General features: G+C 45.2%; 2 protein-coding genes across 4 annotated transcripts in view; one reads left to right on the top strand and one right to left on the bottom strand.

The window, feature by feature from the left end:
* Nucleotides 1-19,909, bottom strand: part of PRPF39 (pre-mRNA processing factor 39) — a 404,622-nt gene extending 384,713 nt beyond the window's left edge. Inside the window, exons 1-2 of one of the 2 annotated variants that reach the window (XM_069208720.1) lie at nt 19,748-19,909; nt 9,408-9,488 (exon numbers count right to left, since the gene is read on the bottom strand). The gene's annotated coding sequence lies outside the window, so the exon portion shown is untranslated. The remainder of the gene's footprint in view (nt 1-9,407; nt 9,489-19,747) is intronic. The other variant, XM_069208721.1, reaches the window with a different exon arrangement.
* A 123-nt stretch (nt 19,910-20,032) lies between these two features.
* FANCM (FA complementation group M) overlaps nt 20,033-22,485 on the top strand; it is a 666,273-nt gene continuing 663,820 nt past the window's right edge. For both annotated transcript variants that reach the window (XM_069208717.1, XM_069208718.1), the window contains exon 1: nt 20,033-20,169. The gene's annotated coding sequence lies outside the window, so the exon portion shown is untranslated. The remainder of the gene's footprint in view (nt 20,170-22,485) is intronic.

Below are 22,485 nucleotides of genomic sequence, written 5' to 3'. Positions count from 1 at the left end.
TAAACTTCCCAGTATTCAGTGTAGCCATTATGGAGCTGTGGAGTTCGTTTTTGACAGACTCCCAGACCATATACTCTTATGGCTACTGTAGGAAGTTGGCTCTGTATGTGCTATTTCAAAGTAAGGAATAGCATGCACAGAGTCCAAGGGTTCCCCTTAGAGGTAAAATAGTGGTAAAAATAGATAATACTAATGCTCTATTTTGTGGTAGTGTGGTCGAGCAGTAGGCTTATCCAAGGAGTAGTGTAAAGCATTTGTTGTACATACACATAGACAATAAATGAGGTACACACACTCAGAGACAAATCCAGCCAATAGGTTTTTATATAGAAAAATATCTTTTCTTAGTTTATTTTAAGAACCACAGGTTCAAATTCTACATGTAATATCTCATTCGAAAGGTATTGCAGGTAAGTACTTTAGGAACTTTAAATCATCAAAATTGCATGTATACTTTTCAAGTTATTCACAAATAGCGGTTTTAAAAGTGGACACTTAGTGCAATTTTCACAGTTCCTAGGGGAGGTAAGTATTTGTTAGGTTAACCAGGTAAGTAAGACACTTACAGGGCTTAGTTCTTGGTCCAAGGTAGCCCACCGTTGGGGGTTCAGAGCAACCCCAAAGTCCCCACACCAGCAGCTCAGGGCCGGTCAGGTGCAGAGTTCAAAGTGGTGCCCAAAACACATAGGCTAGAATGGAGAGAAGGGGGTGCCCCGGTTCCGGTCTGCTTGCAGGTAAGTACCCGCGTCTTCGGAGGGCAGACCAGGGGGGTTTTGTAGGGCACCGGGGGGGACACAAGTCCACACAGAAATTTCACCCTCAGCAGCGCGGGGGCGGCCGGGTGCAGTGTAGAAACAAGCGTCGGGTTTGTAATGGAAGTCAATGGGAGATCTCGGGATCTCTTCAGCGCTGCAGGCAGGCAAGGGGGGGATTCCTCGGGGAAACCTCCACTTGGGCAAGGGAGAGGGACTCCTGGGGGTCACTTCTCCAGTGAAAGTCCGGTCCTTCAGGACCTGGGGGCTGCGGGTGCAGGGTCTCTCCCAGGCGTCGGGACTTTAGGTTCAAAGAGTCGCGGTCAGGGGAAGCCTCGGGATTCCCTCTGCAGGCGGCGCTGTGGGGGCTCAGGGGGGACAGGTTTTGGTACTCACAGTATCAGAGTAGTCCTGGGGTCCCTCCTGAGGTGTTGGATCGCCACCAGCCGAGTCGGGGTCGCCGGGTGCAGTGTTGCAAGTCTCACGCTTCTTGCGGGGAGTTTGCAGGGTTTTTTAAAGCTGCTGGAAACAAAGTTGCAGCTTTTCTTGGAGCAGGTCCGCTGTCCTCAGGAGTTTCTTGTCTTTTCGAAGCAGGGGCAGTCCTCAGAGGATGTCGAGGTCGCTGGTCCCTTTGGAAGGCGTCGCTGGAGCAGGATCTTTGGAAGGCAGGAGACAGGCCGGTGAGTTTCTGGAGCCAAGGCAGTTGTCGTCTTCTGGTCTTCCGCTGCAGGGGTTTTCAGCTGGGCAGTCCTTCTTCTTGTAGTTGCAGGAATCTCATTTTCTAGGGTTCAGGGTAGCCCTTAAATACTAAATTTAAGGGCGTGTTTAGGTCTGGGGGGTTAGTAGCCAATGGCTACTAGCCCTGAGGGTGGGTACACCCTCTTTGTGCCTCCTCCCAAGGGGAGGGGGTCACAATCCTAACCCTATTGGGGGAATCCTCCATCTGCAAGATGGAGGATTTCTAAAAGTTAGAGTCACTTCAGCTCAGGACACCTTAGGGGCTGTCCTGACTGGCCAGTGACTCCTCCTTGTTTTTCTCATTATTTTCTCCGGCCTTGCCGCCAAAAGTGGGGCCTGGCCGGAGGGGGCGGGCAACTCCACTAGCTGGAGTGTCCTGCTGGGTTGGCACAAAGGAGGTGAGCCTTTGAGGCTCACCGCCAGGTGTGACAATTCCTGCCTGGGGGAGGTGTTAGCATCTCCACCCAGTGCAGGCTTTGTTACTGGCCTCAGAGTGACAAAGGCACTCTCCCCATGGGGCCAGCAACATGTCTCGGTTTGTGGCAGGCTGCTAAAACTAGTCAGCCTACACAGATAGTCGGTTAAGTTTCAGGGGGCACCTCTAAGGTGCCCTCTGTGGTGTATTTTACAATAAAATGTACACTGGCATCAGTGTGCATTTATTGTGCTGAGAAGTTTGATACCAAACTTCCCAGTTTTCAGTGTAGCCATTATGGTGCTGTGGAGTTCGCATTTGACAAACTCCCAGACCATATACTCTTATGGCTACCCTGCACTTACAATGTCTAAGGTTTTGTTTAGACACTGTAGGGGTACCATGCTCCTGCACTGGTACCCTCACCTATGGTATAGTGCACCCTGCCTTAGGGCTGTAAGGCCTGCTAGAGGGGTGTCTTACCTATACTGCATAGGCAGTGAGAGGCTGGCATGGCACCCTGAGGGGAGTGCCATGTCGACTTACTCATTTTGTTCTCACTAGCACACACAGGCTTGTAAGCAGTGTGTCTGTGCTGAGTGAGGGGTCTCTAGGGTGGCATAAGACATGCTGCAGCCCTTAGAGACCTTCCTTGGCATCAGGGCCCTTGGTACTAGAAGTACCAGTTACAAGGGACTTATCTGAATGCCAGGGTGTGCCAATTGTGGATACAATGGTACATTTTAGGTGAAGGAACACTGGTGCTGGGGCCTGGTTAGCAGGGTCCCAGCACTCTTCTCAGTCAAGTCAGCATCAGTATCAGGCAAAAAGTGGGGGGTAACTGCAACAGGGAGCCATTTCTTTACACCCTGGAAGTGAGGTATGTCTTAGTAATCACCTGTAGCTGCAGGACTGTAGGAAAGTACCATCTTGCCTGGCATGTTACCCCCATTTTTCACTGTATATATGTTGTTTTAGTTGTATGTGTCACTGGGACCCTGCCAGCCAGGGCCCCAGTGCTCATAAGTGTGCCTGAATGTGTTACCTGTGTAGTGACTAACTGTCTCACTGAGGCTCTGCTAATCAGAACCTCAGTGGTTATGCTCTCTCATTTCTTTCAAATTGTCACTAACAGGCTAGTGACCAATTTTACCAATTTACATTGGCTTACTGGAACACCCTTATAATTCCCTAGTATATGGTACTGAGGTACCCAGGGTATTGGGGTTCCAGGAGATCCCAATGGGCTGCAGCATTTCTTTTGCCACCCATAGGGAGCTCTGACAATTCTTACACAGGCCTGCCACTGCAGCCTGAGTGAAATAACGTCCACGTTATTTCACAGCCATTTTACACTGCACTTAAGTAACTTATAAGTCACCTATATGTATAACCTTTACCTGGTAAAGTTTGGGTGCTAAGTTACTTAGTGTGTGGGCACCCTGGCACTAGCCAAGGTGCCCCCACATTGTTCAGGGCCAATTCCCCGGACTTTGTGAGTGCGGGGACACCATTACACGCGTGCACTACATATAGGTCACTACCTATATGTAGCTTCACAATGGTAACTCCAAATATGGCCATGTAATAGGTCTATGATCATGGAATTGCCCCCTCTATACCATCCTGGCATAGTTGGCACAATCCCATGATCCCAGTGGTCTGTAGCACAGACCCTGGTACTGCCAAACTGCCTTTCCCGGGGTTCCACTGCAGCTGCTGCTGCTGCCAACCCCTCAGACAGGCATCTGCCCTCCTGGGGTCCAGCCAGGCCTGGCCCAGGATGGCAGAACAAAGGACTTCCTCTGAGAGAGGGTGTTACACCCTCTCCCTTTGGAAAATGGTGTGAATGCAGGGGAGGAGTAGCCTCCCCCAGCCTCTGGAAATGCTTTCTTGGGCACAGATGTGCCCAATTCTGCATAAGCCAGTCTACACCGGTTCAGGGGACCCCTTAGCCCTGCTCTGGCACGAAACTGGACAAAGGAAAGGGGAGTGACCACTCCCCTGACCTGTACCTCCCCTGGGAGATGCCCAGAGCTCCTCCAGTGTGCTCCAGACCTCTGCCATCTTGGAAACAGAGGTGCTGCTGGCACACTGGACTGCTCTGAGTGGCCAGTGCCACCAGGTGACGTCAGAGACTCCTTGTGATAGGCTCATTCGGGTGTTGCTAGCCTATCCTCTCTCCTAGGTAGCCAAACCCTCTTTTCTGGCTATTTAGGGTCTCTGTCTCTTGGGATTCCTTAGATAACGAATGCAAGAGCTCATCCGAGTTCCTCTGCATCTCTCTCTTCACCTTCTGCCAAGGAATCGACTGCTGACCGCGCTGGAAGCCTGCAAAACTGCAACATAGTAGCAAAGACGACTACTGCAACTCTGTAACGCTGATCCTGCCGCCTTCTCGACTGTTTTCCTGGTGGTGCATGCTGTGGGGGTAGTCTGCCTCCTCTCTGCACTAGAAGCTCCGAAGAAATCTCCCGTGGGTCGACGGAATCGTCCCCCTGCAACCGCAGGCACCAAAGAACTGCATCACCGGTCTCTTGGGTCTCCTCTCAGCACGACGAGCGAGGTCCCTCGAATCCAGCAACTCTGTCCAAGTGACTCCCACAGTCCAGTGACTCTTCAGTCCAAGTTTGGTGGAGGTACGTCCTTGCCTCCCCACGCCAGACTGCATTGCTGGGAACCGCGACTTTTGCAGCTACTCCGGCCCCTGTGCACTTCCGGCGGAAATCCTTCGTGCACAGCCAAGCCTGGGTCCACGGCACTCTAACCTGCATTGCACGACTTTCTAAGTTGGTCTCCGGCGACTCCTTTGTGTAACTTCGGGTGAGCACTGTTTCACGCATCCTCGTAGTGTCTGTTTCTGGCACTTCTCCGGGTGCTACCTGCTGCTGAGAGGGCTCCTTGTCTTGCTCGACGTCCCCTCTCTCTCCTGACGCAATTTGCGACATCCTGGTCCTTCCTGGGCCACGGCAGCATCCAAAAACGCTTACCGCACGATTTGCAGCTAGCAAGGCTTGTTGGCGGTCTTTCGGTGGGAAAACACTTCTGCACGACTCTCCAAGGCGAGAGGGATCCGTCCACCAAAGGAGAAGTCTCTAGCCCTTTTCGTTCCTGCAGAAACCTCCGCTTCTGTCCAGTAGAAGCTTCTTTGCACCCGCAGCTGGCATTTCCTGGGCATCTGCCCATCTCCGACTTGCTTGTGACTTTTGGACTTGGTCCCCTTGTTCCACAGGTACCCTCGGCTGGAAATCCATTGTTGTTGCATTGTTGGTTTGTGTCTTTCCTGCCTTATTCCCCTATCACGACTTCTTTGTCCTTTGGGGAACTTTAGTGCACTTTGCACTCACTTTTCAGGGTCTTGGGGTGGGCTATTTTTCTAACCCTCACTATTTTCTAATAGTCCCAGCGACCCTCTACAAGGTCACATAGGTTTGGGGTCCATTCGTGGTTCGCATTCCACTTTTGGAGGATATGGTTTGTGTTGCCCCTATCCCTATGTGTCCCCATTGCATCCTATTGTAACTATACATTGTTTGCACTGTTTTCTAGGGCTATTACTGCATATTTTGGTATTGTGTATATATATATATTGTGTATATTTCCTATCCTCTCACTGAGGGTACACTCTGAGATACTTTGGCATATTGTCATAAAAATAAAGTACCTTTATTTTTAGTATAACTGTGTATTGCGTTTTCTTATGATATTGTGCATATGACACTAAGTGGTACTGTAGGAGCTTCACTCGTCTCCTAGTTCAGCCTAAGCTGCTCTGCTAAGCTACCATTATCTATCAGCCTATGCTGCTAGACACCCTATACACTAATAAGGGATAACTGGGCCTGGTGCAAGTACCCCTAGGTACTCACTACAAGCCAGTCCAGCCTCCTACAAGGACCAGAACTAGTCTGTCTGCTAATAAGCTTTTGTTGTTTCACCATGCAAAACCGTGCTAAACTGTGGGCCCTACCTACATTAGATCTTCCAACTTACCTGTCACTTGCAACCACAACGTGGACAGGCATTCCTGTAGTGGACGCATGAGCAGCTAAGCATATGGAAATATGGCAGTGCAGTATGCAATCATTCCCAACACTTTCATGATAATTCGCAATGCTGGAAAACATGATGCCTGAGAAAGAGGAGACAGCCCGTACAATAGAGTAATTCTCTCTTGGTCTCAATAGGGTTTGCATGTCAAGAGTTTAGAACTAACCATAAACAAGCTGTATCTTTGTTGTGCTATGGATAGGACGCACTTGCCTGGAGTTATTTCCTCCCACTGGAGAAGGAAAAACCTGACTCTTATTCATGGCTGATGTACGATCAGGAGGATGAAGGATACGTAGCTGCTTTACAGTGAAGATGCCTTTTCCAGGGCTACTTCTACTCTTTCCTCCACCATTGCTCATGAATAGGGGCATGTCCATCATGAAGGAGTGGACAATGCTAAAACCCTTAATGCTACAGTGATGTCACTGCTTTCATAGTCCCTCATGCCTGTTGTCACCAGAAGCTAGCCCTGGCCAGTTATGTTTGGAGAGGTCACATGGCTTTTACATTATCAGTGTCTCAATCTTTTCCACCACGGAGTCCATGTGAGGTGCGAAGAGTTGCCAGCCATGGAAGGGTAATGACTAGTTGTTTTTTGTTCCTCTGAAGGGAGATCATCAAACCCAATGGGTATATGAAAGATGAAGCTGGTATTTACCCCAAGGAGGCGGGTCAGCTGTGTCTAACACACAACAGATTTTTGTGCTTCAGATGATCTTCCCCTCCTGCACTAGCTAGCTCTCGCATTTGTGGTACCCCTCAGGGTGATACTTGACTAGCTACTCAAACTTTGCCGAATGAGTGGTCACATCCACAGAAACGTGATTTCCAGCTGTATCAATTGTTCATCTTTTTGTCAGGGGTTGGTGGCAGGACACATTCACCACTTAATGCCAATGCTGTGGACAGCTAAAGACTCTAGAAATACATGTCCGCTAACGTTGATAGAGTAATCTGGAGGCAGTTTGTATTTTTCCTCAACTTTTCCTTAGTCTGCAAGTCACCACCCTGACCATAACCAGCTCTTAGAAGTCATTTGCCATGGACTTGCTTGCAAGCAGTGGCAGGATTTGTGTAAAAGTCATTCTCATAGGGCTTGATGTACAGAGATCCTTTCCTGCCTCGGTCAAATCTCAAGTCTTTGCACCATCCGGTAGCAATGGGTGGACTGGGCGCTCCAAACTTCGAGCTCTATTCCGCGGCAGCACAGCTGCAGTGGATTTTATATTGGCTACACAGGCCTAGTTCAGCAGAAACTATATGGCTGAAGTCCCGTCTTCAAGACTCTCCAATACTGACCTGGCTGCTGGATAAGCAGAATAATAGCACATGCACCAATCCATTGATGTTAACGGCACATTCATACTGGAAGAAGTACGTCCAAGGGGGGAGTAAAGCATTTCCTTACTCTCCACTCCTCCCACTGGAGTGGCTCCCCGGTTGGACAGACGCGGGTTCATTTTCACCCATAACTTGGCTAGAGGCGGGTATAAATGAAGTGGGAGATTGCTTCGAGGAAGGGAAATTGATGACCTTCGAAGCTATACAGGCCCTCACAGGGATTAATCGTGGGCAGTTCCTGACATATCACGCAATATGTCATGCAATCAGGAAAACATGGGCATCAGTCGACTCAGAGCCTGATATCACGGCTACCCTGCATCACATGCTGAGGTGTGACTCCCAAGTAAAAGCAGTATCAAACCTTTACAAGCTTCTGAACAAACCCCCGGGTGACAACCTGCAGAAAGTCAGGGAGAAGTGGGACAGTGTATTGCCCAACCCGGTCTCTGAGTCAGAATGGTCAAAAGCTTTGAGCCACACACGAGAGGTATCAAGAAACCCTAGATTCAGATATACACAGTTTAATTACTTACATCAGACATACCTGGCACCGGCCAGGATCAAACGTATGTTCCCCGGGTCGGATCCAGCCTGCCCCAGATGCAAAAAACCAGCAGCACAGTTCTATCACATGGTCTGGGAGTGCCCGAGGCTGGGAGGGGGCTGGGAGAGGGTGGTTAAAACCTTAGCGGAGATCACGGGGCTCAACTTGAACATGGATCCCAGGTCCTGCTTACTTGGACTGAGGCCAAGAACGAAAAGAAATAAACACTCACACAGGTTTGTAGACTTAGCGTATGTAATCTACAAAAGACTGATAGCTATGAGCTGGAAGGCTCGTAACATGCCTGACTTAAAAGTCTGGCTTGCCCTCACGCTACGCTGGGCTCGCGCTGAGCATCAGTTGCTAATAAACTTAGCCCGTAGGGGTCTGGGTCGGATGGGAGAGGAGGCCTGGGGTGTATTAGGCTCCAGGTTGGAAGCTAAAAATGACGAAAGACCCCCCTGAATTATAGTCAGCTGTGCCCACTTAGCGGGCTGAGGGCCTAGCCCTCTGCAGTAAGATAACAATGCACTTGGAGGCACACACACATCTTGCATTAATACCTCACCAACACTGATGACCTGACGGCTCGCCCCCCCCCCCCTCCCCCCCCCAACACAAGCATGCCAAGGCACCAATAGTTCTGCACACTTGACCAATGGACATTAGCGCAGAGCTCTGCATCATGGGATCCTCCCGCCTTGTCCTCTTCCCCCCCCCTCCCCTCCTACGCTGGTTTCCTTCGCCCCCCCCCCCCCCTGCTCCCGTGTGGGGGGTGTCGGGGGCTCTGATCACCGGGGGCGATAGATCCACGCTGCACCTGTACGCCTCTCCTTACGTGGCGTTGGATTGACAGTGTCGGGCAGGTTTAGCGGGCCGGGAAGTGCACACAAGTTCTTAGTAGTTTAGTTTATAGATAGATACTAATAGGGGAAAGCCGGATGACACACCGCAAATTGATGTTGAACTGTAACAATGACTTTATTTGCAAGGAAATGTATGGCTTTTTGTTTTGAAAAACTAATAAAAACATGTTTAAAAAAAAATAAAAAAAAAAGTCTTTGTTGAAAGTGAGTTGCTGTAGCTGACAATTCGAGTTGGAGAGATGCTTAATGTAGTTTTATGGTAAAAGAGCATGAGAAGAATATTTGAACCAAATAACTTTAAATGGGTCTGAGGTGGAGTATTTGTATTGGGTGAAATATGCAAATTAAACAGCAGGTGATGTATTTTGTGAACAATCATTACTTTTCCAGAAAATGCAAGAGTACTTTCTCAAACATGTGTATGCTTTATCTTATTGCTGCTAGAATTACTGGTAATATCAAAGGTTCAAAAACATGTTTTCTTTTAGTGCGCCAAACATCTCTCACGCATAACGGTCAATTCACAATGAAAGCAAGATGAAAGGATGAGACTTTGCAAAAGCTACCCAAACTAGTCAAATGAGCTACTTCAATTGTCACAACAGATTGGAAAACAAGGCTAATAAAATATATAAAACATTAGATCTCACAGAGACTCCAAGAATGGGAGAAAACAAGTTATAAATTAGACTTACCTTACGTTGAAATGGTCCTTCCAGGCTGCACAATACTTTGGTTTGTCAGGTAGGTTTTGACATGGCTTCTTCATTGGCAGCCTAGGTAGAATATATACTGTTAATTAACACCCTTTGGCTTTCTATGTGTGCTTTAGTAGTAACTACTGTTTTACGTACCTTTTTTTATTTATTTTTTTACTTATCTGTTAATAATAAGAGTACTCTTCTTTGAAGCTACAGCACTGGCTGGACATGGAGTGTACTGTGTGCACGAGCTGTGAATCCCGGGATACACGGCAGATTACCCCTTAACGTCATTTTTCCTTTGCCGTGGAAATTCCCATCATTGATCCTTTTTTTGAGAGTCTTAAGAGAACCTAATCCCACAGGAATCCAAAAACTGCAAATCTGGAGTACTTTAGTGATACCCTGGGTGAACCACAACATGGAAACTCTGGGGTGCAGGGACTTCCCTTCCAAATCCCTTAGACCAGGTCCTGGCTGGTGGCAGCACAATAATGTTTTTGCACAGCACCAACATTTCTAAGGATGATACCTATTTGGCGTGCCTATATTAATTAAGCCAAGTTGGCTATGACAAATACAACTCCTCTGCATTTTTTAAGTGTGGATGTTCTCAACCATTATATACATAGTTTTCTCAATAACAGGTGCCAATTAGAGCAAGTGTGGATTGCCGTATAAAAGACAACAAAAGACGGAGGGTGGCTGTTACCCACATTGAAACAATGACACCCCAATACTTTCACTTAATTCTCTCCCAAATTCTGCCTTTAGGTCGTGCCAGAGAGGGAAATAGTTTTCCCATCTGCACGGCCCTAGAAACTATACCCGCTTGATGTCACTCTGGTACCCAAAGACACAGTGCATTTGGGAGTACGGCACGGTCTACCTTTGCCAGAAAGCCTCTGAAGAAGAGAAGCTATACCCCAACCAAGTAGGTTAGGGTTTTCAAGCTTACAAAGCCAGTGAATAGCACTGAGTTGCTAGCCAACAGACAAGGAATGTGAATAGAAGCATGAACCCCATTGCACATTACTGAAGGCCTCCATCTTCACAAACCCTTGAGGACTTTCTGTGGTAGTTAATGTACAAACAGCTGAAATGACATGACTATGTCTGAAGCTCTACTGACCTGCTTTGCTGCTAATGACCGATGTGAAAGCTCTCTTACCAGCCCAGAGAATCCAGAGACCAACAGAGACCCAAGAGACTCTTGCTACACTCTCATCAGACACAGGAGGAGTGTTACCCAAGACTCATCTTTTAAAAAAATACAGGCAAGCCAGTGGTGGCTGACTGGCAAGCACACTCCTTCCTGTGTTAACATTTTGCTGGTCTTGTCCTTCCCTGGCACGCCCTACAACACCACAAGCCACAGGTGTTAGCACAAGGCTCATAACCCACATAAGTGCCTTGGGTGACCCAAAGACTGTACTAAGCCAGAGTTGCCTGCCCGCTGTAGGAAAGTGCCCTTTTTAAATGGCCACCCCCACCCTTTGTCTGGTATTCTGTAAATTTTTACTGAAGGTGCACTTGGTTCCTGCTAATTCTTAGACATGGTGAGTGAACAAGAAAGCCATTTTAGGTACATTAAGGACACTGGTCAATATGTGTTCCCCAGCTACAAGATGGCTTCACTGAAAAGAAGGATATTTTATATCAAACATCTTGTATTAATAAGCTCTCACTGATGCCAGTGATTTATTTATTAATACATGCACCCAGAGGGCACCTTAAAAGGTGCCTCCTGAAAACCTACCAACTACTAATATGGGGAATGACTAGTTTTAGCCAGCCTGCCACCGCCAGACAAGATTATGGTCTTCGCACTCTGGCAGTCAGGGACAAAGCCTACTCCGTGTGAGGTGTTCACACGCCCCACCTAACAGGATGTCCACTGCCCTTGGCATGCAGATCTGGCTTCACTCAAAGGAGGGATGCCGACCCCTTGCCCCATTTGGCACGGAGACAGGAAGGAAATTTAGTATTCAGGGAAGTGTGTTCAGTCCGAAGGCGAGTTGCCTGATGTGGACACCACATTTAGAAATCTGCCGATCTGGTGTTGGCAGATTTAGGAACTCAGGCAGGCTAAAGCCCACTCCCCACAGGAAGTGGTCATATGGAGGGTGTAGTGATCCCAGGTGTCAGTAACCCATTGGCTACTACCCTACACTTCCCGAATCACCCTAAATTAAGTTTTTAAGGCAGCCCCTAGCACCAGGATATCAGATTCCTGCTGACCTACGAAGGAGGACGACATCCATGAGCCGCAAAAGCAAAGCCCAAGGAAGAAGAGCCTGACGTGGTCCCAGCCCTGCCGGCCTGTCTGCTGTTCCTGCCACTTTGCACCAAAGTCGACTTACCCTGTAAGCTACTGCGCCTCCACAAGCCTGGAAGGCCTGCCTGCCTTCAACAAAGACCCAGGAACTCCTGTGGAGCAGCAGAGCTGCTTCCCTGCATCTTGCAGGCACCCCAAGAGACCTGAGAAGACTCCGGACCGTGAGAACCATACCCCGGAAAGCACCACTGCGCCCATGCTTCCTAGTCCGAGTTGAAGTGGGCCACCGGTGCCAACGTGGCCCCTTAGCCCTTCGGAGACAAAGCTCACCTTGGACTTGTCCACTGTGGGCTCACAGACGTCACCTGCAGCCTCTGTCTGGCGGACTACTCACCTTCAAGTGCTCCTTGTGGAAAAGACCGGGTGCCTTAGGACACCTCTGCACCTGTTGTCCCTGGCCTGTGGAGAAGAGGACCGAAGGTGTCCCTCTGTCCCAGGGCATCCCAAGACTTGCACTCACCTGTTTGTTCTCCTCGACTGGACTCCCTGTCCAAACCTGCAGCCTCTTTTCAACCGGACTAATCCCCATTGACCAACACTGGGCACCCAACGCCATACTACACCTCTGCACACGACTGCCCTAGTGCGAACTGTGGGTGTGGTCCTGACCCTTGCCCAATACTTACCTTAAGTCCAGGAAATTGGCCTCATAAGTCACTGTACTATACCTGAATGCAGTATTGTTTTTCTCTCCACAGGGTAGCCGCTTCAGAAAAAAATGCACCATCAACTTTTGAAACCTGAAAGTATTTTTCTTGCAAAACAGACTTACCTGATCGCATGGATTCTGATTGAGATATATATATATATAGAAACTGGTTATTTTTGTACATTGGTGTGGATCTCCTTATTGAGTTGTGTATCTCGTTTACTGATGATGTGTGTATTTTCAGATGTCTAAACACTCCTCTCTGATAAGCCTAAGGCTGCTCGACCACACTACCCCCTAAGAAAGGGCACACTGGGTTTGCAAGAGCAAGCCCCTGACCACCGGTAGGGAACCTCTGGATTCTTTGCACTCTCTCCTTTTGCTATATCAAATAATGAGCCAGCTTTCTATATCCATCAGTTAAATGGACTCTGTAACGAAGTGATTCAGCAACAAGATCAAGAGAGCCCACAGAACGTAAATGGTCCTAATGGAAAACGTAATGCCTGTGGGTTCACACACCTAATATGCACCGCTTCAGTAGCCTCATTTTCAGTCTAAAACATTCATGATACTAAGCAAATACTATTTATTAATCAGAAATATCTTCTATGCTAGTAACCGGGATCTTGCAAACATTAGAGGTAGAGGCATGGACCCAGATTCACTAGCAGCTTGCAGTGATCTGCAAGAGGGATTGTTTACAACTAAAGGCCTATTTGTCTGCTCCCACTGACTCACTTTTGTATGGCTCACCCTGTGCTAATGCTGTATTTGTTAAGATATTAAACCCAGACCTTTTGGCTTCGTCAGTGCTTGTAACCTATTCTTATCTACTATGCCAGGCAAGTAACTTCCATATCTTATTGTCTTTGTTATGTTGCTTTTGCCACTACGGTGTGAGAATAAATTTAGCAAGTGTGTCATATATTAAATTAAACTTGTACCTTTCCATTAACACTTGTTCCATTTTCCCCCAGGTTAGCTGGGGCGTCCTTTTCTAATTGTTTGAATAGTATCTTGGTTTTGTCATATGTTTTTAAGCTTCCCTTTGTTGCCTCTGGAGATACTACACTCAAATTGGTGGCATAGGTTTTGCTCTATTTCAGCCTAGATACTGCACCTAAATCTCACTTTTCAGGTGGGTACGCTGGCTCCCTGCTTCCCAAGTCGATATGGTTACTGCTACTGATTATCTAGTTACTTTCTGCCAAACAGATCACTTCAGAAAGTTACAGTGCTGCTTGAAAATTAGAAAAATGCAATAAATGATGTTAAGTTCAGTGGAGGGGAGAAGGACACCACCACCTGAGTGAGGTTCGAGTCCTATGCCAACTACAATAGTCATCTTAAATATCATTAACAGGTATCGCAGTCCACACTTGAAGTGTGACCTTGGCAAATGTCTAAAAGAGTGTAGCCAACTCATATTGAAAAAAGAGAGGCACATAGAACTGCTACAGCCAAGAAATGAACGTCACTTCTAAGAAGAGTACACGAAAAAAGGCAGATTTGATGTCCGGGGCACATACGCTTAAACTGTCCTAACCACCAAGTTAAAGGCCTAAAAAATATCTTTAAAATGTTACCAAACGTGCAGGTCTAGAGACCTAACTGTGATGCCCTGGACCTATAAACAGGCCTCAAATTGTATGAGCCTAGGCAAATGTTTTATCATTTCCCCCAGTTGCCTTTTTTCATTTTCACATGAGCACCTTAAAATGTGCAAGTTTAGCATGTCTGATGTAAAAAAATATAAAATTATATTATATTATATTATAATATATACACATACATATACAAAATCTGCTCACAAACGGACTCCAAGCGGCCCTCGAGGGGTGGTGCGTCAGAACCGGCAGAGCACTCCGATTAATTTTCATGCAATAATCAAAAACTTAGGCAGTGAACGCACACTCGGGAAATCAAAAGTTAATAGTGTTTATTATCAGTGTGATAATAAACACTTAACTTTTGATTTCCCGAGTGTGCGTTCACTGCCTAGGTTTTGGATTATTGAATATATAGATCATGTTGGAATGAACGTTTCCTCCATGTATAATAAGAATATACCCCCAGACAGGGTACACATGAACCCTAATGTGCCTTTTAGTTCATCACTACTTTCAGCAATGATTTATAGTATGCACATCACCAAGTAAAGTATTCTGATTTGTTTAGAACGTATTACAACTTAATTTCCATTTCACTTCAGAATTAAAACAAGAAACTATGCCGATTTATTCTGAAATATTTGAACAGTTCATTTAAAAGCTATTTAAATGTTATGTATTCGGGAAAAAAAAAAAAAAGACGACATCCTACAGCCTTTAATTTTACAATACAGGACGATTGCCAGACAGTTCACTTTGCAAAATTCTCTAACTTTGCAGTCAGAGAAAGAAAAGTAAACATTAATCTGCAGGATAAAATAATTTTAGAAATGTATAAAAAGACATAAGCTGACATCTGACCTCCTTCTTTAAATGAACGTCAAATCTGACAAGCTAAAAACAAGATTTAACAGCATCTTTATAAGTTAGAGGGTGTGGCTAGGGAACAAATCCTGTACAATATTTACCTAAACCACAAACAAGTACCAGGTTTTAAGCCTTAAATTGACATGATTTTTCCTGTAGAAAAAAGGATCTTAATACATTGAATTTAGGGTTGGTACTCTGCAGGTATTGCTGTTCACTAAAAAAAAAAATGGTCGACATCTCAGACACCTGTAACTATGTCCTGGGAGGCTTAGAAACAATAGCCCATTTCATGTTTTGCTGTTCACTAAAAAAAAAAAATGGTCGACATCTCAGACACCTGTAACTATGTCCTGGGAGGCTTAGAAACAATAGCCCATTTCATGTTTTTATGCACCTACATCTTGCAACACAGAAGGTACTTTTGTACATCCTTTGTTTTCAAAATATAACAAATAGTGCTGCAAGGAAGTCCTCAAATATTGTTACAGGATGGACTTGAGGGAAAAATGGCTTGCAGTGGCAGCACATTTACTCTGCATGGGAAGCAACAAGATCTTAATTTAAACTAATCCTGGATTACTTAGGTGCTGCAGGGTACAAACTGTTTTCCCTATGGCTGCCTTTAAAAAAAAAAAAAACTTTAGAGGGCTATAAAAAATATGAAAGTAGACAGTTACATTATGAGTAACGTTATATAAGTGTTTTTATTCACAGTGTGCTTAGGATGTAAAACTGGATTTTGTAGCTAAGGCTGTTTCATTAGATGTTTTTTCATGAATTGCACTTATATAACAGCCTTGAATGCAACATTCAATGGAGTTTGTGCATCTACATTACAAATATTTTTTTCTCTCTCTCTCTAAGGCTGTGAAGCCTGTTGTTGCTTTTATGTATTTTATGAATAAGCCTAGGAGGGCGAATTCTTCGCATGCTTTGTCAAATATATAGGGTCTCAGAATAAAGGGATCAATGAGGGAACATCAAGGAGAAGGCTCTCTAATATTCATCTCTCAGTGAGAAAGGGGGACTCGTTTTTCACAGCTGAGTCTTCACCGGTTTTATTTCCTCAACCACCTCAGAATCACTTTCTATATCCTTTAGGTAGAGTTCAAATCTTATATTATCTTAACAAGATACCGTAAGATGCCAAATATAGTGGTCATTAAGAACTCAGTCTCACATCGTATCAGCCATGCTGCCAAGCGATCCCTCCCCAGACATCGTTTTTAACAGTACTTCTAATGACTGTTTAGTAATATGCACTTGGACTAACCCTTCACACCACATTGCGGACTGTTGATCAAGCAAACTAGAGAGTCAAGCAGGCGATGAGACTAGTAGCAGACCGAGTACCAGGGATTTGGAATTTCTATAGTATGGCACCCTTAATATATTGTTTGAAGACCAGGACAACAAGTTTTCATGTCTATTTTGGCCTTGGGACAAGTACACCCAAGCAACCCTAACACAAACCCTTTTGCTGCCAGTTAACAGTACATTATGGATCAGGGAAGGGCCTTGCCTGCAGTTAAGATATTTGTCTTCATCTTAAAGCTGCTCAAACTTATTTATGGTTCATTAATGCGGAACCTCCTATTATGGTGAATGCTCTAAGGAAATATTGTAACCTTCGGACTGTACTACTGACAGTGGTTCCAGTATAAAAATGTATAAACATCTGCAAAGTTTAACAATATGAGGCTCGGTATAATGCTGTTTAATTAGATGCAAATTGTTGCAGAATCTTGAAAGCAAGACTGACGATTCTTTGCTTTCAAAATAAATCGTTCACAAAAATGCAACTATGATAAAAACGCTTTACTAAACTGCTGTGCACTACTAAGTACTATTTCTTTGACGCCTCATTTTGTCAAATGCATTGATGCAAGCTAGTATTTCCAAATAACATTCATAATGGAGAAATCATGGTAACAGGATTATGAACAACATGAAAATAAAAAAGGTTTGACAAAGCCAAAATGTCTGACATTAGTGGTCAGCCTTTTGGTTTGGTCAATGCATGCCTTGTTATGACATCGTTTTTGTGCAAACCTTATGTCTGTGGGAGCTGCAAGGCCCTCAACATTACAACAAACATTGGAAAAAAATTAAAATATTTTTGTTCTCAAAAAGCACACAGTGCCACAACGTTCCTAGCACTGAATAAAACTGTGCAGACATGCTCCTTGTGAAAGAGCAGAATGCCGGTACTCACAGTGAAGCAAGTCAAAAGATAAATAAGGTAAGAAAGAATTTTAATGAAAAAAAAAAAAAAGGTCTTGGTTAACGCCAAATCTAATTAGGGGTCCAATTCTTACAGAAAGTCACACAAGTGCACCCAAGGTATATGTCCTTGCACCAGTGCAGATTTAAGGCTTTCATGAAGTCATAAGAATTTGCAGGCGTAAGCCAGGAAATCATACTTCCTATCAAATATTTGTGAACTGCATTTTAGCATTAGCAAATATGGACATGTAGGTTTGGTCATGCGAACACCTGTTGAGCATTTACAAATTCACTTTCCCTCCAACCACTTTCGCCCCCAACCCTGGAAGAAATTTGACTTCTGCCCTTATAAGGAGTAAATGTCCAACCTTTTTCAGTATGGGAAAAGATCAGAGAAGAGCTGGAGAAAACCCATAAAAAGTAAGTTTGTAGGTTTGTGCTGACTCAAAAGAGCATTCCAACCCTAAAACTATTAGTTACCAATACCTCCAGCATGTAGATCAGTGGAAAGGTGGCAATATCGGGGAATTGCTAGTATTCAAACCCTACTATAGTATGAGCCCATACATGAGCAGAGGTGCTATAATCAGAGTCGTTATATGAAATTGTTGCCATGATCTGTCACCGCACTACATGGCACCATAGGGAAGTGGATTTTTTTTTTCCTCCACGGGCGAGTAGATTTATGAAGCAGCCTGTCCAATGGACAATAACATATTTTATAAAATTCCACACCCCTATACACAATATCGTTGTTCGAGAGGTGGAAAACAATAGTAATCTCATCTTTGATATACCTAAGTCTCTGTGAAAACAATGGAAAGGAGGAAAAGCCTTACAGTGGATTAATCACAACTAATTGCCACAGAATCAAGAAAAGGCCCCAAGAAGTATCTAACTACTCAAACACCGAAGAGAAGCAAAATCTAGCTATGACTGCCACAAGGGTGAGAAAAGTGAACGTAAAATCAATGTGAAGCTTTATTTCACCAGCACATAGAAAACAAGGAACAAGTCAAATAAACCTTCCGTTTTAAATAATAAGCTTTATAATGGCCCCACCATACTCAACAGAAATAATTTTAACACAAGGAGAGAAGGGCAAAGATTAACATGGCTCGTCGAGACTTCAATTCTGCGAGATCACACGGAACTCTATTGCACATGCACATCTACTGAGCTAATAGTGGGGCAAAAAAAAAAAAAAAAAAGGTTTAAAACTAAAGTTGATGAGTGGCGCCAAAATAAAAAAGAAAGAAAGTAATGCTAATTAAATTCCCCTCTCAGAGAGCAAATGCAGCACATGCTTCCAAAATGACATTCCACATTACCCTAGAATGCCAACAGGTAACTGTGGTTAAAACAAATATTGACATATGTCCCGACATTCGTTAATATGGAATAAGGACAGTTGAACAGGAGTCTGAGAGCCAGTGACTAGTGTGTCTTCAGCCACCCACAATCCCCAGCCTGTCGGAACCGACTGCTGTAGCTCACGAGTCTAGACTTCATGTAACATGGAATTGCAGTTTGCGACTCTGGCAGTGGACAAAAGTATTTCAATTCACTGCCGATCAGTTGGAGATTGTGGCCTCTTAGATGGGGTTGGCTAACAGAAAATATGTAGTGTCAGTAAGTACATGCAACATGACAGTTACTCTCCACCTGCTAGTAAATAAACACAAATGATAATAGTAACAATACATTTATACAAATTGTTTAAAAAGTCATGCTGGCACTGTGCACCATTTTCGATTTTAGTGAATAGATGATTAATTACTAGGTGCATCATTCCAAGCGTACACTCTTCGGCGATATATGGGGCACTTACATGTGTCTGAGGCATCCTTGGGCTCTAAGTCTAAGGGAGAGAGGATGCTTGGGGCTGGTTATCGCTTTGAGCTACGACTGCCACTGCAGGCAGTCCTGTTGTTTCCCACTAATTTCAGATAGAGACAAGTTCTAAGACATGCCACCATGTGGGAGCCCCATCCCTTAACTCATGAAGCTCCCCACGGCGACAACCCTCCCCCACAAAACAGCTGTTTGAGGAAATCAGAGGCCCATGCATGTTGGCAAACCGCGTATACCACCAACTGAATCAATCATGCAAAAGTGGAATCTCGGCGAGTGTTTAGGGGCTGGGTTAGCAAAATGTAAAATCCCCAACACGCCACCGACGGTGCTATCGTTGGAAAAAACAGCAGCGACCCACAAAAAGTGAACTACAGCCGTCCAACCTAGAAATGTACAATTTGTGTGAGGGGCAAAACCTAGACATCCCAATGGACAGGACGAAACTCTAAATCCGGTTTAAGCAAATGATACATTGTTAACCTTCAAGTGAAATTATTTGTCAAAGGGTGGATTTTGGTTAAGCCACCGTACGCGAGTATTTTCACATAAACGTTTTTTTTTTAAATACATTTCAGATAGGTGCAATTACACCTGAAAGACTCTGCCGTTGTTCAAAATAAAACAGCCAACAGTTGCTCCCCAGCTGCGGGGGATAAGCGGCCATAGGGGAGCTCAGACCTGCCCTGTCCCAGTGGACGGCGTTTGCAAACCCCAGGAGGTAACTCTGTCACCGATCTAAGAAGGGTGGACAGAGCCCCAGGTAGCTGATGTTCTCACTCACCACACTCACAGAAGCTGGGCAGAAACGGCGAAGCACCGTCCAGTCAACAGGCTCGAGGCATGCGCCCAGAAAGCTTAAGCCACACCGACGGCGCTAAATGGGGCCTAGGCCGAGGCGGGGAACAGCCGTGAAGTGAAACGGAGGAGGCGTGGCACAGGAGATGACGCAACGTACGGAACGAAGGTGCCGGGTGACTCCCGGCAGCATAGAGCGTCACAGAAACTGCTAGGGGTGGAGTCCAGACCTGCTGTGAGAACCAGTTACACCTATATAGGACATGCTGAACACACATTGTATGATTATTCCAGGCTTCTCCAAAGAGTTATTCGTGGGCTACTGGTAGCTCTCCTGTGTGCACCCCAGCCTACTAAACTAGAAGCGTTTGCTTGGTTGACATAATGTATGCATACCAAAATTGCAAAGTGAGTATTCAAGATGAAAATGTGCGTATTTTCAAATCCCATCATTTTAAAACTAATATTTGAATGATAACGCTTGCAGAATTGAGAGATATATGACTAATATTATAACCTTGGTATTCTTACTGAGATGCCAGTGGAATTGCATCTGTGCCTGTTATGTATTACCCTTGTGGAGGCTTTCAGGGTTGAAAAAGCCTTTTTTGCATTACTTTTGGTAATCCTGGACTGAGCTGATCACAACTGGTAAACTTGCATAGAATGGCTGCTAATATAATCTTTTGTTATGTGTATAGCACTAATATTATCAGTTGCTCAGGATGATTTGCATTGAACATGAATAGTTCTTACTACTGAAAAGGTTAGAAACCCCTGGTTTATTCATTATTTTTATGCTTATTTTTATCATATTGTTGCCTCATTCATTTCTACCTTTTTCTCTTGCTCTTCAAAATGGTGCATTCTATAGAATGTTGAGCTGGGAGCTATATGACTGTTGCAACTGGCACCTTTTAAAATTTCACCTGCATGCATGTGCTTGCGCACTGGTCTTGCAAAATCTTTTGTGAATACAAAAATAAATAAAATATACATGACTGTCTCCACCGGAGGACATCGCCATTGGCCCAAGTCTGCCAAAGGCAGCAGTGTCTTCCAATGGCAATTTCCACCACGGTTGTGACTGCCTACCACCATGACGACTTCCGCCGGCGGACTTAGATCACTTCCATGTGTCCAGTACAGTAGGTCAGGCGGCTGCCATTTTACACACTTTACTTATATGGAAGAATTGTATTATCTGCGTCAATATCTATACCCCATATTTTACAGTGCAACTGTAAGTACTGCCTTCATTTTTAGTTATCAAATTGTGCATCAGTGCAGTAAATGCTGTGTTACTGGAGGACGTGTGGTGATAGCAATGTACACCTACTTGGATGTTCCCATCTGCTTTGAAAAAGTTGATAATGTGCAACAATATGTGTAAGACATGTCAAATCGGTTGGACTTACAAACATGTACAGTAACAGATGAATCTGTATGTGTAGTTCAATAGTTAATTGGGAAAATGTGCACCAACGAGGGTGTCCTTGGGTTCATACCTTTGTGCTTGTGACAGGGGATACCGTAATGATAACACAAAATCAGTGGTATAAGGTGCACACAATGTCTTAATTAAGTGGATTGCAGCATCTTTATCTAAATGGAGTCGAGGGATGGACTGGTGCGCACAGCGTGAGAAACTGGTATATGAGGCCTGGGGATGCCCAAGTAAACACAATAAAATATGGGGAAAGTGGGAAGCCTTGACGGGGGATTGATATGAAGTAGGCCCTGCGCCTCGAGGGTGAAATTGCTACAGAGTTGAAACTGGGTTGCTCCTGTGTCAGGCTTTCACCTCACTACTTATACACCTCAATATGAGTCTGAGATCAAGGTATTATCATCTGCTTTGAGGAGCAGACACGACGCACTGAGTCCTAAGTGGGTGTGGGTTGAGGGTACTCGAGCAGTAATTGTTTTAATTGTATCAGTTGTTTTTATGCAGTTGTATATGCATATTTGCTTAACCTTTTTTCTTTCCACATAACAATAAAAATTACTTTATTAAAAAAAAAAGAGAAGGAAAGCAAAACAGCATGATGAAGGATTCATGACTGATCCTGAATACTTGGCACTGATTTGTGAAATGTACTGGTCTGCCAGGGTCCGGGGTGCCATCAGTGCCTCTCTCCATCCCTCCTCCTCTATTGGTCCCACCCATTCCTCCTATCTGCAGCGAAGTCCCTCTAGGGGGCCAGAGGTGTTAGCTATCAGAGAGCGGTATATTTGAGAAATTCCACCTCTTCCTAAGCCACCCATTAATACCCTTGCTTCCATGGGGCTATACTCGGGGATGTGGTCACCTGTACGTGTATGTGTTAGCAAGGCGTGGCGGAGTTGAAGGTATTTGTGGAAATGTGTTTTGTTTAAAGAGAAGAGTCCCTGAAGCTCCTCGAATGACCTCATATGCGCTCCCCCCCAGACGTCTCCCATTGTAGAGATCCCTATATTATCCCATTTCTGGAACCCCCTCAGACCCGCTACCTCAGCAAGGAACCTCCTGTGCCACAACGGGGTCTGTTGGGTGATGCGATTCCACCAACCTGTTACTCTCTGGGCATCTCGCCACCCCATCAAGACCACCTTCGTCACCTCTGGGATAGTCCGAGGAATCGGGCATCCATAAAGAGCGTCGAAGACCCGGGGGTAGCCCAGGGTGTGGAGTTCGAGTCGGTACGCAGGATCCGACCAGCCTCCCCCAACCCAGTCATTGAT

This window comes from Pleurodeles waltl, chromosome 9, assembly GCF_031143425.1.
Source record: "Pleurodeles waltl isolate 20211129_DDA chromosome 9, aPleWal1.hap1.20221129, whole genome shotgun sequence".
Classification (NCBI taxonomy): domain Eukaryota; kingdom Metazoa; phylum Chordata; class Amphibia; order Caudata; family Salamandridae; genus Pleurodeles; species Pleurodeles waltl.
This window is presented reverse-complemented; position numbering and strand designations above follow the sequence as displayed.